Raw genomic sequence first — 24,996 nt, forward strand, 5'->3', positions numbered from 1 at the left:
ATCTCTAGATTCCTCTGTAGGTCACAGGACCCACAGGGAAGTCAGCCTGGGATGTACCACTGTGGCTCTGCACTGCAGGGAGCCAGTTTCCCTGTGGCTCCACCTCCCTGGACTAATGATACATGCCAATGAAACTGTCAGAATTGTTAGACAAGGTCACATTCTCTCCTGGCCTTACCACAGGGCATGGCTGGGCTGAGAGAGAAGGATTTTTTAATTGATCTGGAAGAAAAAGGGGCTGTTTAGTTAGGGAGGCTATTCATTATCACTGTGCCCTTCATTCCTGTGCTAATTCTCTCTTCTTTCTCCCAAGACTTATTCACCATGTCCACTTATCTAGTTCTACTTTATCTGTCTCTCTGGGTCTCTGACCTCACCCTTGTACCCCAGGCTTTCCTTTTTGATGTATTTTACACTCTGCTTCTACTAGCATTTGTTGGTTTCATCTTTCTTTCTTTATCTTTCAATTGAAGTCTCATTTTTCCTAATGTCCTGTCTTTATGCATTGTTTTTTTATGTCAACCCATGTGTTTTTTTAAAAAAATGGAATGTTTCTTGAATGTATGTGTCTTCCTTACACAGGGTCTATGCTTTCTGCATGGTTTCAATTGTAGCATATGTGCTGCTGATTTGAGCACTATATATCCATGTATCTATCCATGCATCTCTCTCTCTCTCTCTCTCTCTCTGTCTCTCTCTCTCTATCATCTATCTGTCATCTATTTATTTATCAATCATCTATTATATATTTATCAATTTATCTATCATCTATCTCTTCATATGTAACTACTGTCATCTATCAAAATGTATTTCTCTGCTCCTCTGTCTGTGTAGCTGTCTTTTAGAATTTCTATCGCCACATCTTTGTCTTTTATCTTTGTGTCTTTCATTCAGGCCCTGAATTTTAGGACTGTTCTTTTCCACTACATGTCAGTCTCTCCACTTCCTACGCCCTATACTCCCTTTCTTGCTCTGAGTCATTCCCTCAGCTCCCAATTCCTGGCTCATTCTGTGTGTGCATGCATGTGTGTTTCTATGTCTTTGCTTTTCATTGAGTATGCTTCTCATTGATTGGGTATCTTTGTCCTCAGTCAACCTATAGCATCTGGGACCACTTTGGAACATGGATCTGAGAAAACAGGAGACACAAAAAACATAACACACAGGCACTGGTGTTCTGCTCCTTCACCCAAAACCATGCTATTCTGGGACAAATTATGATTCAACCTCATGGAAGGAAGATGTGGTACAATGAACCCACATCTGTGTGTGACACCTGGGTGAGGGTCTCAGGATCCATGGGGAATCAGCCTGAGGGTTCAGTTCAGGCCTAAACTCATGTCAGATCTGTAACATGTCTGGTTCTTCTGGTAGAGAAGAGATGATGAGGATAAAATGAAAACCCATCTTCTGAACTGTCCCAGAACTCTGAACAACATCACTGTAGAAGACCCTGCTCTGTGGTGCATAGTTATCTGTTAATATATTCCATTTATGACTCCTCTGCATTGTTCATGCATACCTTGTTCATTGTCTCTGCTGATAACACCTTCATGAAGTCTGTCTCTATCCACAAGAACTCCACACTCTTCTTCCTCAGTCTTCTCTACCCCCAATTTTAACAGTTTTAGTGGGTTTCATTTTGCTGTTTTCACACATCTATAATGAGTGGTGCCTATATCTACAAGAAGACTTTCCCTTCATCACATAAACATGATACTTCTACCTACAACAAAATATGTCATCTGAGAATATTTTTATTATTGTGCTTGGTTGGGGTACATTGTGGCATTTACAAAAGTTCTTACAATTTATCAAATATATCATACCTGAATTCACTACCTCCACCCCTCTCCTTTATACCCCCTTCACCCTGTTCTTGGAATAGTTTCAACAGATATCATTTTTACATTTATACACATGTGTACGCATTTTTGCAACATATTCACTGTCCTATGTCATTTTCCAACCACCACCGCCTCCCACTTGTACCACGCCCCCAGGTCAGGACCTATTTCACCCTCCTGTTATCCAATTTTGTAGAAGAAAACAGTAAAAAAATAAATAAGAGATGCTTCCTAGCAAAGATATACTTTTGGTCATGCAAATTTAGTTGCTAAAACAAGTCAAATAAGATGGCATAGTGGTCAGGATGCCTAGGAATGAAGTAATCTAATGTGGGAAGTGATGTTAGCAAGAGGGTACAATGGGACTTCTTTGTTTTCACAATAACTCCCATCAGAAATCCAGGTAAACACAGGCAAAAATACCATAGAGAATATCCTAGAAATTGGAGGGAAGTCCTAGACAGCCTTAGATCACAGAATTGGGAAAATCCACAACAGAACAGGAAGCAAAGTGATACTCTTGCAATACACTGCCCATCTTTCTTATCCTGTGCCCATGGTTTCCACATTGGGAAGGGTGAGTTAGAGGCAGATGTTTGTCTTCCCCACAACTTTGGAACCTTTTACAGGAAGCTTGCATGGGAAACTCTGTGGATATTGGCATGGCAGGCTGACCCAGGCCATTTGGAGATGGGGGTGGGGATCAAAATGGCCAGTGCACAAATTTTGGAATATGGCTTACATTAAGCCAATGTAGATACTTCATATTAGAAAAGAGCCAACAACATGAAACTCCAACCAAGAGTGACTCTGAGCATGGGAGGTCATTCTGTCAACCCTCCTCAGTCAGAGACAATCACAGCCCATCCAGAAACCACACCTGGTGTCAGAGAGCAGTCAGTCATCTCTCTGGAGCTCAGAGCACAGCCAGCAATGACATTTGTCATTAGACAACAGGGATAAAACCAGTCCAGCTAGAGAACTGAACACCAAGGCATGCCTGTCCAAGGTTTCAGATATCTGGCCCATCTAGAATCTCAGGCTAGACTAGATGATAAAGGTCTATATCCACCAAAATATTTCTGAAAAAGCCAGAAGAAGTGGGCCACCTCCTGAAGTGTTCAGGTGTCAATGTAAGGATACAGGACTATGAATAATCAGGGAAATATGAGCAGAGAAAAGAAACTAATAAGCTCCAGTAAGAGAACCAGAAATAACTCAGAGTAATTCTCTTAATGAAGGTCAAGGAGCTAGGGGAGAGTACAGATAGAAAGCTCATTGCCATTTGCAAATAAATTATTGAAGAGCACAAGTAGTTTGACAATGAACTAGAAACAAAAGAAGAAAGAGTATAGATACATTTTAAATTTAAAAGGAACATAGAAAAGTTCAGCAATAGACTTGGTCAGACAGAAGCATTAGTGAGCTCAGACCTGACATTTGAAATTACCCAATCAGATGATCAGCCACAGCAACCAAACAAACAAATGAAAAGGAAATGAACAAAAATTACACAATTTACTAGATAGCATCAAACAAGGAAAATTTCTGTCATTAGAATTCAAGTGAGAGTTGAGAAAACGGAGGAGAAGAAACATTATTAAGAACAATTTTCAGAGAAATATTTCCAGACCTCAAGAGAGATACAACCATCCAGTGACAAGAACATCAAAAGACACAGATGAAAATAAATCCAAAGAACGTGGCTCCAATTAATGTTATCAACCAGCCATCAGAGTCAAAGTCAAAGAGAGCATCCTGGAATCTAAGAAAAGCTCAGTGCACATAAAGGAATTTTAACATGGCTATTGTCAGACATCTGAGAAAAACCTTAGGTGCCAAGACAGAAAGGAATTATGTATCCTAAGGACTGTAAGGGAAATGTTTACCAGGAATTATGACCCCAACAAAGCTGTCCTTCAGAAATGAAGGCATGATAAAGACTTTCTCAGAAAAACACACTGAGGGACTTCATCACCACCAGACCTGTCTAACAGGAAATGCTAAAGAGAATTATTCAAGCTCAAAGGAGGGGATGTCAATAAAACACAAGACTCTCTGAAAGCATAACCCCCCTTGGAAAAGTATAAAAAGTAAATAGAGTGCATATTAGAATCGTTAATAATGTAATGGTGGAGCCAGTTCATATGTGCAGCATGAAAGTTAAAACAAGAAAACAATAACTTCAGTCATTTGTTAAATTATGCACAATCTAAAAAGTCATCCTTGTGAAATAAAGACCTAAAAATATATGGCAGATGGGTAAGAAGTGAATACAATTACCGGCTTTCTTTTCATTTGTTTGTTTTAGAATGAAAGTTGGAAACTATCTTATTTATCTGCTGAGTGGCTGGATGGATCTGGGACAGAGTTGGGGCCCAGGTTTCCAGGACCCCTTTTTCCATTTCACAAGACATTCATTTACAAGGGTTTCCATCATCAACCCACCATACCTGACCCTGTGCTGTATGCCTTCATGTACAGGAGTATGTTTCCATTTGGGGTGGATCTTGACCTAAGGTTTGGGGACAGAGTCACCCACTTGTGCCCAGATCCTCTAGATGAGGAAAAACCCTGTAAAGAGTCATGATGGATGATGCATGTACTTACAAAACCCAAAGCCTGTATCCCCTGTGTTCCTTCTTGGTGTGAACTCTGGCAGTGCACCGTGCTCTAAAGGTCAGCTCTGCCTTCAATGTCCACCCACACTGTGGAAGCAGTGCTCTCTTCTGAGCCAGGGCCAGCTTCCCAGGATAACATTTCCACTCCAATGCTCCCTATCCCTCATTCCCAGCAGGACTCACCAGGACACAGCACAGTGATGAGTGTGGGCAACATGGTGCTGACCCTCATGATAGGGGGTGGCAGGCCAGCAGAAGTGAATGGGATGTTTTGAGGGGCCCAGCTCCTCTGGTTCGCCAGTTGACCACATTACAGAAAGATGACACACAGAGGATATTGTTGCCTTGCATATGGCTGAGTGAGGAAGATGGCTTCCAGGAAATTGTTCAGATTCAGCCATCTCTTATTCAGCATGTACCATGGATAGAACTGGAGCACATCTTAGAACCAATCTCTTTTGTTGAGAATGATCAAATTTTGTAATTGAATCAAAAGATTTTCTTGTATTTTTATTTAGGTTGTTTATTGGTTTTATTTGTATATATTAATTGTACAAAATATTGGGTCTCATCATCACATTTTTATATAAACTACTCTGATTATTTTTACCTTATTATCCTCTCTTGCTACTCCTCCTCATTTAAAAATCATCCCCCTTCTTCTTTCATGTCTTAAAAATATAGATTCTGCATTTGAGAAAAACTAATTGGTATTTGACTTCCTGGGTCTGGCTTATTTCATTTACTATAACATTGTCCAGTTCATCCATTTTCCAAAAAGGTGACATGATTTCTTATTTGTGAATGAAACTCAATTCTGTTTATATACCACATTTTCTTCATTCATTCATCTGTTGATGGGCATCTAGGCTGATCCCATAGCTTGGCTACTATGAACAACAATAAACATGGGTTGCTTATACTCTCTCTACAACAAAATTAGAAATAAAGGCAAAATAGTTTCTGCTGGGTATTGGGGGGGAGAGGGAGGGGGCGGAGTGGGTGGTAAGGGAGGGGGTGGGAGCAGGGGGGAGAAATGAACCAAGCCTTGTATGCACATATGAATAATAAAAGAAAAAATAAATAAATAAACATGGGTGCCCATGTCATTAGTAACCGTTAGTCCCCAAGGTTTTCTCTTAAACACAACTTTTAAATTCATCACTTATGTCAGCACCATTTAGTATCACTTGGGATTTCCTCTTTTTTTTATTTAGGGTCAAACATAGTTATGCCTTCCTAAGTGATAAGTATTGTCTTTGTTTGAATTTATGGAAACAGGATATTCTCTCACACACTTTTAAACCATCCTGTGTTAATTCAACATCATGCTTTAAGACTGGTCTCCATTTTTGCTGTAGAGTTAGTGTGTTAACTTTTCATGTAATATTTCACCATGGATATAAAGGACTAGCATTCATTTTTAGGAGACTGATTGGTTTTGGAAGATTTTTTTCCAATATGAAAGGCACTGCTATGTTTTTTCCTGTGAGTGTATCCTAGTTCACAGTCAGACTCATTTATCCACGTATGTGAATAAACATCATAGAAGAGCATCCCCTCCTTTAAAGTAGATCATTTTAATGAATTCCCACAAGTGAGAATCAATTAGGTATCACCTTAGAACAATTGGTTATTGTAATGCATAGGAATTGACTGGAATTGTTTGTGATCAACTTTCTCCCAAAGTTGATGTTGCTCTTTTTTTCTTTCCCATTTACTGTTGATATCCTAGGATTCTGGTATCCTAATTCTTCAGAAACTGTGCTGAAATGGTGCAGCATGGTGTTGTCATATCTTTAAATAAGAGAAGGCATAGGCACACAGGAGACTGACAATGAGATGGCTGTCACTGTCCCATACAAGATTGAGAAATCAATTTTATGCATCACTTCAATTCTCCATGAATTGATGGAACACTGTCACCTGGAATTAGTGAAGGAAGGGAGTTGTGTACATCATAGACATGGACAAAAGCACCAAGCACTGATTTTATTGAGAGCTGGTTTGCCAGCAGCTGTTGTTTAAGACACAGTGTGTTTAACCCACGTGATGACATTGGGACTGGGGCTTGAAATCAGGATTTCAGGCTTGCAATGCAGGTGCTCTACGCTTCAGCCACACCACCAATTTTGCTCTGGTTATTTTGGTGATGTGGTTTCACAAAATTTTTCCCTGGACTGTCTTTGTACTGAGATCTTCCTGATCTCAGCCTCCCAAGTCTGTCCACCAGGGTAGATTCAATGTCCTCTGAGGACCCTTCATGGAGTGAGGATTCATGGTCTCCCTGGGGTGGTGGACACCAGAGCAGTGAGCTCGCTGGTCTCAGCTGGGTTCCTCTGACTGAGAGGAAGGAGGTACAGTTTTCCCTGTCTGAGTGCCAGCTGGGCATAGATAACTTCCTGAGGACCCTTAGGAGCAGCAGCCTGGAAGAGAGAGTATGAGAGGGAAGGTACACACTTGGTGTTGGGGAGCCAGGGCCTGGGGAAATGAAGACCCATTTGAGTGTCTACCTGCCTGCCCCTATCTACCAGTGTGTCCTTTGTAAGCAGGAATTCCCCTTACATCAGGGAATGACAAGCAGCCCTTCCCCTCCTAGTCTGGAGTGCTTCACCTCGATGCAGGTCACCACCTGGATGTCTTCCTCAGGTGTTCCCTGCAGCAAGGAGACAGTGAGACAGAGAAAGAGTCTCCTGATGCCATCTGGATCTCCTCAGCCAGTTTTCCCCATGCTGGCCCAAGTGATACCTTCAAAATTTAAATCAGATTATGTCATTCATGACGGGCTATTCAGGAGCATCTGAAGACCTCTGAACTTTGGACAGATTCCTTCCTATAGTTCTGAGCTCTCATCCTTTCACTCTGACCCTTGTTTACATGGCTCCAGCCACAGAAGCCTGTGTGAAAAAGTGTGTTCCTCCCCCAGGACCTTTGTACTTGCTGTGTCCCCTGCAGGCAGGCACTGCTGTAGTCAATGTTTGTGGTTTCTCTCCATCCATGCTTCTCAGAAGACAACTTATCAGAGTCCCCTTGCAAATCACACTGGCCTCTCTGCCCAAAGCTCTCCATTCTCTGCTTCATTTTCCATAACAGACATGCACTCCCAATATGTGGCATTTATTTGATGTTGTCTCCCAATCTCAATGTAAACTTAGGGCAGAAGGGTTGTGCAGTCACTGCTGCATCTGCAGTCCCTGCAGGGAGACTGGTCAAGATGGGGCTTCCTATGCATGGCTGGGCGAAGGAGTGGAGGGGCATCAGATGCCTAGGGGGCTCATTTACTCATGTGTGCTTCTGAGACCCAGGAGCAGACTAACAGCCAGACAAGTTGAGGAGGCAGGAAACAGACAGGAGGGAGGCACCATGAGGTCACAAGAAAGCCAGGAGAGAAAGAGAGGTCACAGCAGGTTGAGGAAAGAGCTTCCAGAAGAAAATGGATCAGGAACGGATGTCTCAAAGTGATGAATGAGTGGAGAACAGAGAGTGTTCCTTGGATGAAATTGGGCAACAGAAGTTCCTGGAGCCATGGAGGGTTGTGGGGATCTCACCCCACTGTTCAGCTCCACCTGGTACTCAGTCTGTGTGTCCTTTACAGCCGCATCTGTGGGAACATAACTGGGTGTCATCTTCTGGTGTTGTCCCCAGGTTCACAGTGTGGAGTTCAGTCAGACTCAGCCCAAGCCTACTTCCTCCCATTGTGGTATTGAGCCCTCAAGCCTGGGGCTACCAGGGTCCCTCTTCCTCTCACACAGGTTTTCTTCCAGGACCTCAGAAGCTGGGCTGGAGTTGGGGAGAAAAGGACATTAGGTATCAGTGAGAGATGGTACACAGGTGGGGGTCTGCCTCCTTGAGCAGGAATTACTTCTTCTGCAGTCCTATGGAGCTGGACGCTGGCTCCATGGCCCCTGCAGGATGTTGGAAGTCAGCCTCTCTGTGGGCTGCATGACAATGAAGAGTCTCAGACCAGAGGGCATAACCCACCTCACAGGCCCCTGAAAGGGAGGACAGGGACTTTAAACACACTGGACTCATGTCCACATGTTCCTGAGGTGGAAAACTCAGAGAATACCTGAAATTTTCACATGTACCAAGATCAAGTGTTTCTTGTTTTAGGTTTTCTGATCTGAGATTCTGCAGAAGGGTTTCTCAACTGTTCTGTCTCCACCTGGATGGTGTTTTGGGGCTTGGTGTCCTGAGCCCAAACTTGTTCAGTGCTTGAGGAAGCCCACTCACACCTGCGGACCATATCACCCACTCCCTACTCACCTGACCTCCTGCATTTTCCCTGACATCCATGCCAGAAGAGGTAGAGAAAGAGCAGCAGTTGGAAGGCCACTGAGATCCTGATCAGAACCAGCTGGTATGACTGCAGTCCTTGGGGACAAGTGATGTAGTGAATGAGGAATAATGCTACTCATCTGACCACCTACTGTGTGATATGCCCATGCTGGATAATTAGTACCCTTTATCTCTGACCCTCATACTCCTGTAACATGGGATTGCCACCCCATCCCAGCTAGTTTACAAAGGTGGAAACTGAGGCTCAGAGTGGCAAAACAACTGCCACAGGTCACCCAACAGGAAGCAGTAGAGCTGGGATTGGACCTGGGGAATCTGACTTTCACCCTGGATGTCTGCACCAGAGCTTAGCCTCCTGAACAAGAGGGAAAGAATCTGAATTTACCTGTCACTGCCCTGTGCACCATTCCAGCACAATGTCACTATCACTGTGGCAGAGGGGACAGGTACACTGCACAAATGAGTCATGGAATCTCCCCTTGGTGGACTCCTCCCCCATGAGGTCACAGCCAAGGTCAGCACTGAAATGAATTTGAAGGTCTAGTCCAAACCTGCCCTTTATACTTCGAGAAACTGAGGCCCAGGTGGCAGAGGGGACTGTCCAAGTCAACATCTCACAGGACTCTGCACAAACCCTCTAGCTCATCCCCTTCCCACCTGGACTCCACCTCCTAATGGAGCTTATTGCTTAACTCTCTGGAGTCCTGACACTACGGGGGTGATTGGCTGATCCCCATGGCCTGTGGGGATGCATGGAAGATGAGGCATTGAGCTCCCTGATCCTCACCTAAGCCTAGTTACTTTTCCCGTGGTTTAGCCTCAACATCTGCTTCTGTCTTGACCCACCCTCATGCAGCCCAGCCTCTGAGCCCCTATAGTTTACGGGTTCTCACCCACTTTTCTATGTGACCCCAAACTTCCTGGGTACAAGCAGAGCCAGCACAGGAAAAGGACTTAGATAGTCTGAGATGTCTCCAGGCAGCCTGGGGACCCAAGAAACTTCCTGAACAGAGGCCCCTGAGATGTACTATCAGTTGATATGGGCCCTGAATATGGGGTGTTGGTACCCCAGGGGGTCCTGTGAATAAGTAGAGTTAGGGATTTGGGCTGCCCTTGAAGACACCATCTCTGTTCACTCCCCTACATCTGCCCTGTGGCCTCCTCAAAGAATTCTCAATGTCCATATAGTATGTTCTGGATTCCAATGAAAGGGAGGGTTGCACATACCTGGGAGGACCCCTGCATTTCTACCCCTATCTGAGGGGTCACTCTCCCTCTGGCTGAGAATCCCTTTAGTTGCCTCACTTCTAACCCAGTTAACAACTATCCTGCGGCAGAGCCCTGAGTGATCCTTTGAACATAGAGTGGATAGGCTCATGGGTTCATCACCTGAGACCAGGAGTTTAGAGGGTCACTGGGGTAGTGATAAGTGGTAGGGAAATGAGGAGAGAAACCCAGAACACCTGTAGTGCCCTGAGTGCTGAGAACACATCAGGAATGGAGGATTATGCCTGATGCGGCTGACCACTCAGCACTTTGATCTAAGACAGGGGTGGGGTGTGGTGGGGTGGGAAATCAACTGCCCTCCTTGCACTCAGAGGGAGGGTCTCTCAGGGAGCTGGCATAGAGTGAAGATGGAGGGTGAGGGGCTGCCCCACATTGTTCTCAGCTGAGACCTCAAAAGGCCTGTCTCTGAGGATCAACATCTTTCTGTTTCTCTTTTCCTTCTTCCCCTTCCCACCTCTACACAGTTTCTTTATCTCCTTTCTGAAGCACACAGGCCTCATCCTGGCCATCACCTTTGGGGATCCACCAGCATGAGCTGTGCAGTCTTGTTTCTGAATGACACTGCTGGATTCTTTACCTGTGATTAGGATGTCCATGGATTCATTGGTGTCTGAACACTCATTGGACTGGCTGTGTAAACCATACAATCTATACCAGCCCCCATGTGAGCTGCTCACATGTATCACCGGGAATTTGGTCTGAGAGAGCCCAGCCTGGGGCTGCTGGTCATGCTGCTGGGTGAGGTCATGCCTCCTCCTCTTTCCACAGTAACTCTGTCATAGCCAAATGCAGAGTGACATTGGAGGGTCAAGGTCCCTCCAGGGGCAAAGATAGGGCCGTGTTTGCTCAAGATGAATGGCTTTCTGGACATCCTGGAATGAAGACAGGTCAGGGGATAAAGAGTAGATTCCTGCCAAACAGTTTCCCAAATCTGGATCTTTTACTCAGGGTGACACAGATTCCCTTTTACTGGGAACAGTGCTCATGACAAAGTTTTGGGGATTCAAAAGAAATTGAGTCAAAATTAAGGAAACTCACCTGATACCAGGAGCACCAGGGGATCGCTGGGTGCTGACCACACCTGAGGTTGGTTCTTGTAATTGCCAAAGCATCTGAATATCCCCCTGTGACTGGGAGTCACAGCGAACAGAGCCTGTAATTGCCTACTTGGATGACTCAGAGAGTCCAGGGTCCAGGAGACCTTGGGTTCTCCTTCTTTAGTCAGAATGAACCTGTCATATTCCTGCCATGTGCCACACTGGAGGGTCACTTTCCTCCTGAGGTCACCACAGGTCTGGACAAGACTGAGAAGCTGGGTTTTCCATAGAATCCTAGGAGAGAAGGGGTCAGTGTGTCAAATTGGCTCTCATCTCTCATGTAGTTTAAGGGCTGGGCTTTGGGATGGGCCACCCCTGACAGTAGACCCCAATCCTGGGGTCACAGCCAGATGTTGGGACCCCTAAGTGTCCTCTCACCTGTCAGCACCAGTTCCAAGGGGTCGATATCCTCTGACCAGCCAGCAGGGCTGTGATAGTTGCAGTGATATCTCCCTGTATTTTGGTCTGTCATGTACGTGATGGCAAACATGACCTTGTTGCTGGACTGCAAAGTCTTCTGTGTGTCCCAAGATGTTGAGCTTTTCTCTTTAAACAGATTGTACTCCTGGGCCTCCAGGTTGCCTTCACACCATATGGTTACCAGCATACCCCAGGTGTTCATAGAGCTTGGTTCACCCCAGATGGTAAGTTTGGGGAGGATCTCTGCAAGGGAATCAAAAGCTGGGTCTCAGGAAATCCCCACTCGATTCCAGCTCTAAGGAAGGACCATTCAGGCACAACCAGCATCAGCCACATCTAAGGTTTTCCATTCTCAATGCCCAGGGTGTCAGCTTTTCCCCAGTGAAGGGAAAGAATATAAGACATTTGTGGACAAACTCACCTCCCAGCACTCACATCCTAGAGTCCAGACTCAGCCCTGCAAGAGAGTTCCTTTTGAAATGTTTGTACCTGAAGACTGAGCAGGTTCTCTCCTTCCAGATTCTCATGAGCCTCTGAGATCTCTTTATAAGACCTGGCTTTGGGGTGGCATCCCTCTCAGACTACAGAATCCCCTTTCCTTCTTCACATCTCACCGAGGAATAGCAGAACCATGAGTTTGGGGTTCAAAGCATATGCTTGGATTGACCAGGGATGCACAGATGGATAAGAATAAGGTGCCCTGTAGGACAGACAGAGAGATAAGCGATGTCTGACAACTCAGAATGCAAGTTCTGCCTCTCACATGGTTGTGACTTCAGGAGCCCCACAGGAAATTGAAATGTACTATATAGAAACCTGGTTCTCATTTCTGCAGCACTGGGGTGTGGTGAACACCAGTCTCTCGGCAGACACCTGAGACAGAAATGGTGATGTCCCTGACCTCTGGACACTTCCATCTGGCTTTATCTTCTTCTTCTTCATCTACATGGTACATCACAGAATGACATGCTCCAAAATCACTAACTTTCAACACTCAGTGTCATAAAACACACACAAACACACACACACACACACACACACACACACACACACAGAGAACAAACAAAGCATATATTACCTTCCTATTTCTGCTGTAACAAACAGGGTCTAAAAAACAACTCAGATCACTACATTACTCATCTCTAGGTCTGAAGGTCATGGCATGGTGATCTCTTGGACCCAGTCAAGTTCCCCTCAAGGCTGTGTTGTCTGCATGCCCAGGGCAGAATCTTCTCACTCACCTCTTCAAACTCCTGCAGGCTGTGCATCCTGTGCCTCCTCATACCTCCCATCTCAGAGATAAGCACACTGGTCCCATGTCTACTCTACCTTCTCAACTCCATCTTTGATGATGAGTCCCTGCCTCCCTCTTTCAATTACTAGGACTTTGTTGTTTTGCTCTTACCCCATGGGTAATCATTCTTCCTAGTTCCTCAATTTAAGCTAATTGGCAAAGAAGCTTTATGTCAGGTAAGGTAACACTGTCATAGGTTCTGTGGATGAGCATGTGAATTTGATTGTGTGTGAGGCCAGTGATGTTTGTCTGTCCATGTTAGCAGGCTTACCTCTTTATGCAGAACATATTCTGGATATCAAAGTTCCCGTGACACCATGTGGTCACAGGTTTTCCCCAGGTTATCACAGAGCCTGGCTTAGTCCAGAAGTTCAGTTTGCTATTTTGTATATCACACACCTTTGGGAAATTCTTCAGCCAAATCTCTTATGAGCCACTCCTCTGACAATGGACCATTGTTGAGTTCAATTTAGGGTTGGGTGGATCATGATGGTCACCTCTGGTTCCATGATGACTTGGCTACATGTATCCAGGCATTCCCATTCAGCTGAAGCTCAATAGAAATACAGAAGTCACTTCCCCAATGAAGAATGGCTCTCTGAAGACATGTCACAGTATGACTCTAAAATCTTTAGGTCTATGCTGGGACTCATCACAGCCTTCTGCCACAGATGCTCCATACATGGACTCTGCTGGATCCTGTGGCTCAGGTTTTCTACAGCCTGTATCTGTTGCAAAGTTTTCTCTTGTTTGTGGCCCCATCTGAGCCAGCCGCCTTTCAAGGTTCTAAATGATTGAATTGAGATCACACACATGAAGAGGCACATGCTGTACTTAAATTTCAGCAGAGGCCCAATAGATTTGGAACTATTTACTTATTATACATGTGTGCAGTGGAACATGTCTTCACTTTGTACAGCCAGTATCTACATGTGCAGGAATCTGGTCTCCTAGGGCTTTTATCAAGGTACCAAGATCCTGAATTCTGATAGATTTATACTCAACACTCAGAAACTCCTGTTTTCCCCAACACCCTTGAATAGCACAACAGCTATTAGAGTTCCACCACATGCACCATGACTATGATGAACTCAGGGCATCCTGCTCAATGGAGGAGCTCCTTACTTGCACATCACATGGCAGAAACTGGATTGACACAGACTTGCATATGACAGTGAAGAAATACCTCTGATCCTCAGCCCAAAGACCCTTGGAAAATATATTTCTGCCAGACCCATTGCTTCTCGAATGGCCAAGGATGTGTGGATTTTCCTTAGTAATGCAACTTTGTCTTGTGCAGCAACTAGAGTTAGAATCAGCGCTTGATTCCAACATCCACAGCAGGCTGCGCAGTCCTGTGTTCTCTTCCCTACAGAAGCATTGCATGTGCAGTATTTGATGGACACTGAGTCACATCCTTCTTGGAATGTGGAGTAACATTTTTCTTACTTTTTTGCAGTGCCACCCCCTGGCTTTTTCTTCAACAATATACATTTTAGTACAAAAACTCCACAGAGTACAAGTTCTATTTACCAATAAAGAAAATAATTGTCCTTCTCTTTGGAGCGGGCAGAGCTGAGTGTTGCATTTGAAAATTGTGATGATTTCTTTGCCTGCACACTATGTGGAGGACATGCGAGGAGAGAGCTCAAGATCTCACTAGATAAGAGGACTCCATAGATGGGCATGAAACACCCTTGTCTGTGTTTTCACACTGAAAGCTTCACAGCAAACAGAACTGATATTTCCCAACACATTGGCCTTTGCATGGTCCAAAATAATATATATGACAGCTCCTTTTTCAGAAATCAGTTCCTATCTGTCTTAAATCCTGAGTTTCATACTTAGACATTTTCCATATATGCTATGAAGAATAGAGAACCACATGTGGGAAGGTCAGGAGCAGCCTGGTTCTATCTGTGGTTCTACTACTTCCTCTCATCAATAGTTGTGTTCATCTGTAAGTCTTCCCAGAGTAAGGAATTCTGGGTTGACTGTTTGTGTTACAACAGTAGCATAGTTGGGATGTTGGTTGACCTTTTCTTATGGCATTGACAATTGCTTTGGGTGAAACTCAATTTCAAGGTAGAAGGCAAGAGACCCATCCCCTCATATGCCCCAGGACTAAGTTGAGAGACAAACACTTCTTGCCTTTGACGAAGAAGTGAGAAGTCAGCCAATATGTGAAGCATGCAGAGGGCAGAGACATGACAAATTCCCTTTGCTTTCTCAACCTGGAGTTCTGTGATATTGTTCAAGGTTGAAGAAATAGAACTTCAGTAAGGGCAGGGCTGTCTCTGCTCTGCCCATTCAGCATTTGTGTCTGGCTTCAGTTTTAGGTTCCATCTCTCTCCACTCACAGCTACAAACATCACTGTCTGAACCCTGGTGAGAAGTTCCAGTGATCAATGAAGGCAGTATGGCCCATGTGTATCTGTCTTTAATACAGGAAGGATGACTTCTGTTTGCCCTCCCTTGTTAACTGTCCTGCATCCCAGAATCTGGAGTTCACTTGGAGCTATATGGTGAGCATATAGTGAAGACCTGTGAACCTATGGTCTGGGTGTGTCCCACATGGAATCCCTGGCTGCAGAACATCCCAGATTGCTGACATCACATGGTGGTGACTGTCAGAATACCAGAATCTGAGTCTGGCTGAGAACTCAGGGCAATATGCCATTCTTCCATGGGGTCAGAGCATGAGCCTCAAAGACAATGCTGAGCTGTGACAGGACAAGGGAACCTATGTGTATGGGTCAGGGAAGAGGAGGACAGGGAAGTTCAGCCAGAGATCTCCTCCTCCTAGAAGTTTCTTTTCAAATACTAGAGGATGAAGGTGAGATTGAACCCATGCATTAAGCTGCACACAGCTCCAGGCAGTGAGGCCACTGAACCTAACTCATTCTAGGCGGCATTATCCTAATACACAAATCAGACAAAACCTAAGAGAAAACAAAGTATAGACCAACATTTTCATGAACACAGATGGAAAATCCTCAAAAAACATTCACACTCCACATAATGATGTTTGAATCTGTGGCAGATATCATATGTGATGGTAAACCCAATAAAATTTGTAACATCAGATCCATGTGACATTGTGTATGTTCACTAGATGATCACATAATGACAAAGTTCTCTATGGATGCATTTCTCAAAGTACATTCTTTCATAAAATCACAAATGAAAACATTACAAATTAAATCCATTATTTTGCCAAAGAATTATAATCCACTAGTGAGTGAGATTTACTCAATGGTTGTAAAGTCAGTTCAGTATTTGAAAACAAAGTAATGTGATCAGTCACAGCCACAGAGTTAAAAAGGAAAATTACATGACAACAGGATTTCTTTGTGGATGCAGAAAAGGCACTGGTTGCAGTCCAAACCCATTCCTCATAAAAAATGTCAGCATATTAAGATAAATTCTTACACCTGATTAAACTCATATACAAATAAGCCTGGGGTTTATTACATATATCATCACAAGAAATCTAAAATTTCCCACTAAATAAGGAAGAAGGAAAGGACATCCCCCAGTCAAATCCTTTTCAGCATTGCAATGGAAAGCCTGGTTAACGCAGGAAGAGAAATAAAGGAAACAGGAGGTGCACAGGTGAGAAGGAGAAAAGAACCATCTTTCCATACAGATGACATGATTGTCTAAATTGAAAATCTGAATTATCTGACAAAAAGAAAAGAAAAACCTTCTGGAAGTCATCATGATTGCAGGAAGATGATTCAGGGCTAACACACAGTTAATTTATTTTGTACATGCCAGCAAGGAACAGAGAAATTCAACTGTTCATTCAAACACCAGGGTACTGATCCCAGTTGTTATGTTTCTGGAGAAACCGTTGAATCAGCATCTCAAGAGGATGGGCATTTGTGAGTCCACAGAGTGTTAGGACATTTTGCATTTAGGCATTTTTTCATCCAGGACTTTGTTTTCTTTTTTTTGTTATTTCACCCAAGATCCAGGTTCTCTGATTAAAAAAATATAGTCTCATTAATGTCCAACAGGAGTGCAGTAATTAACATTGAAAATAGTAAATACTACACGAAAGTGAAGCAATGTAGCAGATGCACAAAGTCAAAGACCCAAACCTGGCCTGTGGGATTCACCCTCACATCGTGGAGGTGAGAGGAGAGGAGGGCCAGTTCACAAAAGTTCACAGCAAGGTATGGTATGAGTCAAAGCATAGTGTGGAAAGAAGTGTGCACACCAGAATGCACATGTTTTTCTGCACCCAAATCCGGGTTGGTCCCTGCACATTCTCAGACACAGTTCTCCATCTTGGACCCATATTTTCTTCTAGAATCTCCAGGGATGGCAAGATCCACCTCCCTCCCTTCCATCACTCAGCACTGTCATCTCTCCTGTTCACATCTTAGCTGGATGTTGTGGCCTTCTCTGTGCAGAACTTCAAATAGAAAAATCCTGAGGCTCATGAGGACCACACCATCCATGTCCATGCATCGAGACTCTCCACTGTGTAATCCTGGGCATTGTAGACAAAGAGGACAGAGAGGTCAGGGAATACCAAAACCACGGAATTTGTTATAGAGCTTCTCTAAACAAACAGCAGATTGATGCAAATAAAATATCCTATGGAATTAGAAGACACATTTTTCCCAGTACCCAAGCAAATCACCAATGTTTCACAGGTAATTTCCACCCTGTAAAATAAAATAAATAGACATTTGTATAATAAGCAAAAGTAGAACTGATTAAAGTGATTATTGGCTAGTTAATCAACAATGCTTCAATTAAGAGTATTTATTAATAATAAACTTGGAAATATCAAGGAAACAAGTACCATGATTCTTTCTGCTAGTTCAGTAATCAGTGATTGACAAGTCTGTCATTGATACTGTAGTGACCCAGGTTGACCTGATTACAGACATCCTGAGTCATAATCACTATCATCATCCCAGTGTCCCTGGTCTCTTTCTACACATGGCTCCCAGCACATTGTATTTATGCACAGATCTATAGAGTGGTATGTGCAGCACATATAGCACATGCAGCACAGTGATCACAAGGATTATGCTGTCACCTTTAATGTCATCTTGAGCTCAATCAGGATCCTTCTGGTTTGGATGAAGTCACTTTTTCCAACTACTACATAAACTCTTTCCTCTGATCCAAATCAAAGGGTCCACTGGTCTTAGTGCTCCATGTGGCCACATTTCAAAAGTAAATTCACAGTCCACTTAATGATAGTTGTGTCCATAACAGCTCTCATATGTAATGGTGACCCCACTAATTAGATAGCCTTGGGACATGGGATTTTTGCAACATTCTGTATGTACACTCTATGATCAAAATTCCTATGGATGCATTTCTCAGAAAACATTCTTTTACAAAGTCATGAATAACTATTTTGAAAATTAAATCCAATCATGTGTAAAAGAGAATTATATTTCACGAATGAGTGGAATTTACACAAAGAATATAAAGCCACTTCAATATTCATAAACCTAGTAGTATAATCAGTTGTTGCTACAGAGTTAAAAGGAAAATTACACAATAATGGCATATATTAGATGCAGAAAAGCATTCATCGTGATCCATACCCATTCCTCATTAAAAGTATCAGCAAAGTAGGTATTATCAAATTCCTCAATCTGGCTAAAAATCATAGACCAATTAGCTTGATGCTCACTTAAATCATATTTAATAGTGAGAACCAATAATTTCCCACTAAATAAGGAATAAGGCAAAGGCATCCCCTATTCACTCATTTTCAGTCTTGCACTGGAAGCCCTGGGTAATGCAGAAAGAGAAATAAAGGAATCACAAGTGCACAGATCAGGAAGGAAAAATAGAACTTCACTTGTTTGCAGATGACACGATTCTTTTTGTAAGAAACATTTTCTAAAGAAAATCTTAAAGAAATTGTCAAAATGAAATAAAAATCCCAGAACTAATAAGTGGTTATAGGAAGGTTGATTTGTGGTTAATAGACAAGTGAATTTATGTTGGACATACCAGTGATGAACAGAGATATTTGAAATGAAAGACACACCACCACTTGAGTTCATTGCTTCTCAAACCCTCAAGCCTGACATGACATCTGCATTTTAAACTTGACCGTGAAAGGAAAATATACAGTTTTCAGCCAGTGCCACAAATCAGGACTTTGTTTTACAGAGTCTGTTTTGAGAGGCATGTCAGCAGTGCCCATCAGACTATTCCTTCAAGCATCAGTGTGTTGGTTCACAGTTGTTACTTTTTGGGAGAAAACTGGCATCTGATGAGGATTGAGGTCTTGAGGATCCAGAGAGAGTGTTAGAACACCATTGTACATTTAGGATTTTATTCATAAGGGAATCTGAGATTTTTCATTTGTTCTGTTAATGGAGACAAGTTTCATATTCTCAGGTGAAAAGATGGAGCCTAATTAAAACAAAATGGGAAAGTGGTAATTAAATATAGAGGAAAATGTTACATGAATGTGAAGGAAACCAGTAGGTGCACAAGTTTGAGGACCCACACCTGGCTTGTGGTCTTCACCCTCACATCATTGAGGTGAGAGAAGAGAGGCAGTTAGCAAAAGACCACAGCAATGTGGAGGAAATCACAATTTAGCAGAGAAAGAGCCACACCCCAACCCCAGAGATTCCATCCCCCAAACCACATTTGCTCCCAGGACATTCTCTGAACACAGTCGCCCAACTCATGCCCAGATTTTCTTCCAGATCCTCCTGGGATTGTCATATTCAGTTCTGAGACTCCACTCCTTTGCATGGTGTCCTGTTTCTTATTCATCTTCAGAGTGCATCTCATGTACTTCTCTGCTGTGTTGAACCTCAAATAATAGAATGCCAAGGACCACAAGGACCAGGCCTGCTGTGCTCAGGCGAATGAGATTCTCCACTGTGCAATCCTGAGACTGTGAGCCTGGGAATGTGGACAAAGAGGGCATAGAGGTCAGAGCAGGACAAAACTGCCCAGAATCACTGCAGTTCCACACAAGGCACTTGATTCCTTGGACAGCACTCTAACTTTGTACACAACCCTATATCTGAGAATGCTCATTTCTCACCCATCTTGGTGTCTGACATGTTCTGTGATTGGCTGAGGTTCTTAGCTGCTCCTGAGAAAGAAGAAGAGGAGTAGGATGTGTGATGTGTTGAAGAGACCTGAGACTTTCTCCTGAGCTCCACATTCCTGTGTCTTATTCTCATGTCATATCATCATGCAGATCCTGAACAAACTCTAGTACTTCTGTAGCAGGGTTCCTTCTGACCATGTCATTGTATTCTTCTACTCCACAGTGCTATGTGAATTCAGTAATTGAGATCTGAATATTTTTTCACTGATTTTATCTGATCCCCAAGAGTTTAGGAGGAGAGGGAGAAAGGTCTCCCAGTTCAGAAATAATGGACTCCCTAGTGTGCTCTCTCTTGATACTAGGACCATGTAAGCTCATTCCCCTGGAGATGAGTTTCCACTGACCCACCACCAAATATACAGGGTTCTGGGGTCAGTGGTTGGGGCTCAGTGATCCTGAACATAGGAAGCACAAAGAGGTGGCTGTCTGGGGCTGCCTCCAGTGCACCCCACCCAAGCCAGTTCCTGAACCTCATCATACATTTAACCTCTTCTGAACTAATCATCCTGTATCAAGAAACACCTGAAATATCACACATACAAACCTTCCCCCACAAAAGTGTGTACACACACATATTCTAAAGAGTTGCGATGCCAGTGGCTTATGTAAACCATATTGTTTATTGAGTTCCCTCAAAGAAGTAAAAATAGAACTTTTACATAGGATCTGTGATATCACTGTTAGTTGTCTATCCAGGATATGACAGAGTGCCTTGCACACCCATGTGTACTGCAGCATTATTTACAATAGCCATGCTTTGGAAATAGTCCACATGCTTCATAAATAATGAATGGATTAAGAACACATGATAAATATACACAATAGCATTTTATTCAGTCATAAAGAAGAATGAAATCATGTTGCTTGTTAGGTAAATAGATGGAACATTTGTTAAGTGAAGTAAAACAGGCTGAAAAAGTCAAAGGTCACGTTTTCCCACATATATGAAAGCTCAAACTATAAATTAAATGTTTTTATACCTATGTATATGATCATATATCTATGTATACATACATATATATAGTGAGGGAGAACAAAATTGTATTAATGAGTCTGTCTAAGGGGACTACAAGAACTAGTAAAGGAAAAGAAAATGTTATAGAGTGAAAAAATATTGAAGAAACCCATCTACATATGAATATATTATACTTACTGTAAGGCATTGAATATTAGCGGAGCATGGTGATAGAGAAAGAGTAAGTAGCATGGTGGTTAAATTGATTAAAGCATGGTATCTACAGGCCTGAAATACCAAGGTGAAACTCTCTTAACCTATCAATACACACTTAAAAAATAAATGAATGTCACAAATGTAAAATAGATCTTTTCCATGATTGAGTACCAGTGGGAAGAGGTGGGCATTAGCAAAAGGTTAATGAGGGTGAATAAGGTAGATGCATTTATATTCATATATGAAAATAAAAGTAGGAGGCCCATTGAAATTGTTTTAAGAGGCAGGGAGGAAGGAAGAGGAAGAATGATGGAGGGAATAAATCGAACTAAGATGCATTGTGAACATATAGGTAAATATCACAATGTATCTCCCTGTGGAACTATAAAAAACAAATCAAAAACTTTTTAAAAAGAAAAAATACACATTGCTAGTTTTAAAGATAAAATCTACATAAAAAACATGTAAAAAACCAGTTGAGCAATATTAATATGGGTGAATGTTTGAAAAAGTTAAACAATATAAACTAGATATACAATGTGTGTAATGTAAATATGCCTATGCACATATAAGCACGTATGTACAGATACACTTTATATAGGATATATATGTGCATTTATAAATACATTATAAGGCAAGAATAATAAGTGCGAAATTTAGAAACAACTGAAATTCCAACTCACTATGGTTGATATGAATTTTTCTGTAAATCAAAAAGTATTAATTGAAATTAGAAGGGAGAGAACCCTAAGTTAATATGAAATAAAATTGTCACAAACCCTTAGCATTCTCCTGTATACTCATTCATTACTTACAAAGAATAAAGTAGTAAAAATGACTTACAAATGATAAAATTAGCCTTACCATTCAGAAAATTTCCTCTGAATATGCATAATTATTATGAATAAAAATGTGTAAATTTTTTTTGGTTTTTTTGGGACTGAGGTTTGAACTCAGCTCTTCACACTTACAAAGCAGGTAGGTACTCTACTGCTTGGACCACATCCATTTTTCTCTGGTTGTATTTTGGAGATTGGAGTCTCCTGAACTATTTGTCTGGGCTGGGCTCGAACTGTGATCCTCCCAATCTCAGCATCCGATGTAGCTAGGATTACATGTGTGAGCCACAGGTGCCTGGGGTAAAATACTTTTAAAGTCTAAAATAATCCTGAGTTTAAACATCTAAAATAAGAAGAGTTGATATTAAGGGGAAGTTATTCTGCATAATTAAAGTACAGAAATTGTTATAGGGTGGAGCAGGAGCTGGTCTGTATGTTCTTTGAGAAGTTCCCTGAGAAGATTAAGATAAAGCAGGTAGTCAGCCAGAGGAGCAGGGTCTGTTGGAGTCAAGTTTTCTAAGAGAAATGGGTGGCCATATATTATTTAAGACCCAAATAGGAATATTAGGAGGAGCATAAAAGGTGTCTTGCTAAGGGACTGCATACCTAGGGATCTAAAATTTGTAAAATGCTGTAACACCCAAGAAAGCTCTAAGCTGCTTTTATGGTATGGAGAAGTAGGAAATGGAGGATTGAGTTGCTTTACTCATGACTCAGGGAGTGAGTCTGTCGTTTTAGGAAAACACCAAGGTAGATGACCTGAGGGAGACACAATGAGTGTTTTCCTTAGAGACGTTGTATTTCCAGAGGCCAGAACGTTTTAATAGAAACTCAGTTGCACTGCAGATAAGGGGCTCTGTGGCTCTGCATTGAAGAAGTGTGGCCTCTGGGTAGTGCCAATCTAATATGTCTCTGCTTAGGGCCTGTCCACAAAGATGAGGCTGTCTTTAAATTCTTGTGGCAAGACTGACCAGGTTAGTTGTTATGAAGTGTTTGTGGGACATTTAAAGGCAAATAGAGGCTGACTGTCAGGATGCAGGTTAAATGGAACACTTTTGGATAAAAGAGAATTAGCTCATCATTTTACATAAATTGACATTTTTAACTCTGTAAAAGTTTGTACCATATTTAGATAAAGTTTAGATATTGAATACAGTTATAAGGTGGTCATTTAAGAGACCATTGCACGAGCAAATATATAAATGAACTCTGATTTAGTAGTACTTAAAGTTTGATAAGATCAACAGAAAACATAATTTCTTTGATAAAGTCTTTTTCTGTAACTGTTTTTGTAGATGTTGCTCAGAGCAGCACAATATTAAGATAACCTTGTTATTTTATAGATATAGAGAATTTGATTTTATTTGACATGACCCTAAAAATCTTGTAGGCAACTTTTAGATTATATGTAACTTCAATTTTATTATACATTGAAGCTTATTATCATACATTTTTAAAACTTATTTACACCTTTATATAACATATTTAGTCCTTTGATGGCTTGCCTTTATCCCTCCTATTTGAGACAATATTTAGGACAAACCCTTTTTTATAAAATCTTTTTTTATCTAAAAATATTTTTTTAATTTTTAAAAAATACATTTATTACCTATTTATATTTATTTTAGTTGATTATTTTGCACCTTTTATTTTAAAATTAATTTTATAAGAATTTTATATTTATTATAGAATTGAAGTAACTAATTAATATCCCTTGATTTTAAGGAATTTATGATAGGCATAGGGTCTCATTGTCCCTCAGGCTTGAGGCAATATTGTTTTGGGTGTGGAAACTATGAGGGATTTTTGAGTTTTATTTGAATAGGGAGGGCTGTCAAGGCTTGCCCTACACTGATTTTATCAGTTTACATTGTGGGATCTATTTGGTTCTGAAGGAGGGGGCAGAAGAGATAGCTGCTTGGGCAAGGAGAATTTGGTTTTTAGTTGTGACCAAAAACTAAAAATGAGGAGTTTTAGATACTATGAGGAAAGAGTGACAGAAGAGGCGGTCTCCCCAAGAGCAGACCAGCAGTCAGGTAAACTAGTGCTTTAGGGGCTGGTCAGATTTGTCCTGAATGATAACCTTGTCATTGGACTGGGGACCGGGAGAGAAAGATAAGACAGAGAAATGGGCTCTGCTGCATAGGAGGAAAATGACCTTTCACTTTTTTACCATTATGATTACCCCAAGGCTCCAAGAAGTGGAGTGTGAACAGGAGGCTGAGACCCATCAATCCATAGGAGATGGCACCTCCCCTCCCATCTGGAGACAGGTGGGGCACTTAGACCTCCAGTTACCTTTGCAGAGAGGTCAGGGTCCTGGTTGGGGGCGGGGCTGTCTCCCAGGCTGTCTCCTTAAGCATTCTCTGAATAAGTGCTCTTCCTGTCCACCATGGTAGCAAACTCGAGATGTAGGCCTCAGTCAGGTGGGGGCAGAAATGAGGTCATAGCTCTTATCTTTCTCTCTGTTAGTAATGTCCCGGTTATAATATACAGATATGGCTAGTTGTATTAGTTGATCCAATGACTTTTTTCCTTTAGCCATAGACTGAGTTTTTTACAAATATCAGGGGCTGACTGTTAGAAATTTATCTTTGAGGAGAAACTCTCTCACCTGTGACTCTGGATCCACTGTGGTATATTTTCTGATAGCCTCCTTAAGATGTTGTAGAAAGGTAAGGGGGTTTTCTTTTAGGACATTGTTGTAAAGCAAAGTTGTTATTTTACATTGACACCTGACACTGTAGAGGGCAGGTCTCTGACCTGTTCTGGGCCTCAGTTTCCTCATTTGAAGAATGAGGAAACTGGTCTATGTTAAAATAACTTTTTCATTATGAGATGGCTGAAGTGCTATTAATGACAGTTATCTTATTATTATTATTATTTGATTTAGTAATGTTGGGGAATTGAACCCAGGACTTTGTACATGCTGGGCAGACATTTCCCAATAAGCTACTTCCTCATCCCCAAATATCTTATGTCTTTGGCTTTGTTGGATTTG

The 24,996-nt window shown here is 42.0% G+C and overlaps 2 pseudogenes; both read right to left on the bottom strand.

The window, feature by feature from the left end:
• Nucleotides 1-537: 537 nt before the first annotated feature.
• On the bottom strand, nucleotides 538-638 carry LOC141418296 (U6 spliceosomal RNA; annotated as a pseudogene).
• A 6,106-nt stretch (nucleotides 639-6,744) lies between these two features.
• Nucleotides 6,745-12,839, bottom strand: LOC109703376 (leukocyte immunoglobulin-like receptor subfamily A member 6; annotated as a pseudogene).
• Nucleotides 12,840-24,996: the final 12,157 nt, after the last annotated feature.

The sequence above is a fragment of the Castor canadensis genome, chromosome 16, assembly GCF_047511655.1.
Source record: "Castor canadensis chromosome 16, mCasCan1.hap1v2, whole genome shotgun sequence".
NCBI classification, from domain to species: domain Eukaryota; kingdom Metazoa; phylum Chordata; class Mammalia; order Rodentia; family Castoridae; genus Castor; species Castor canadensis.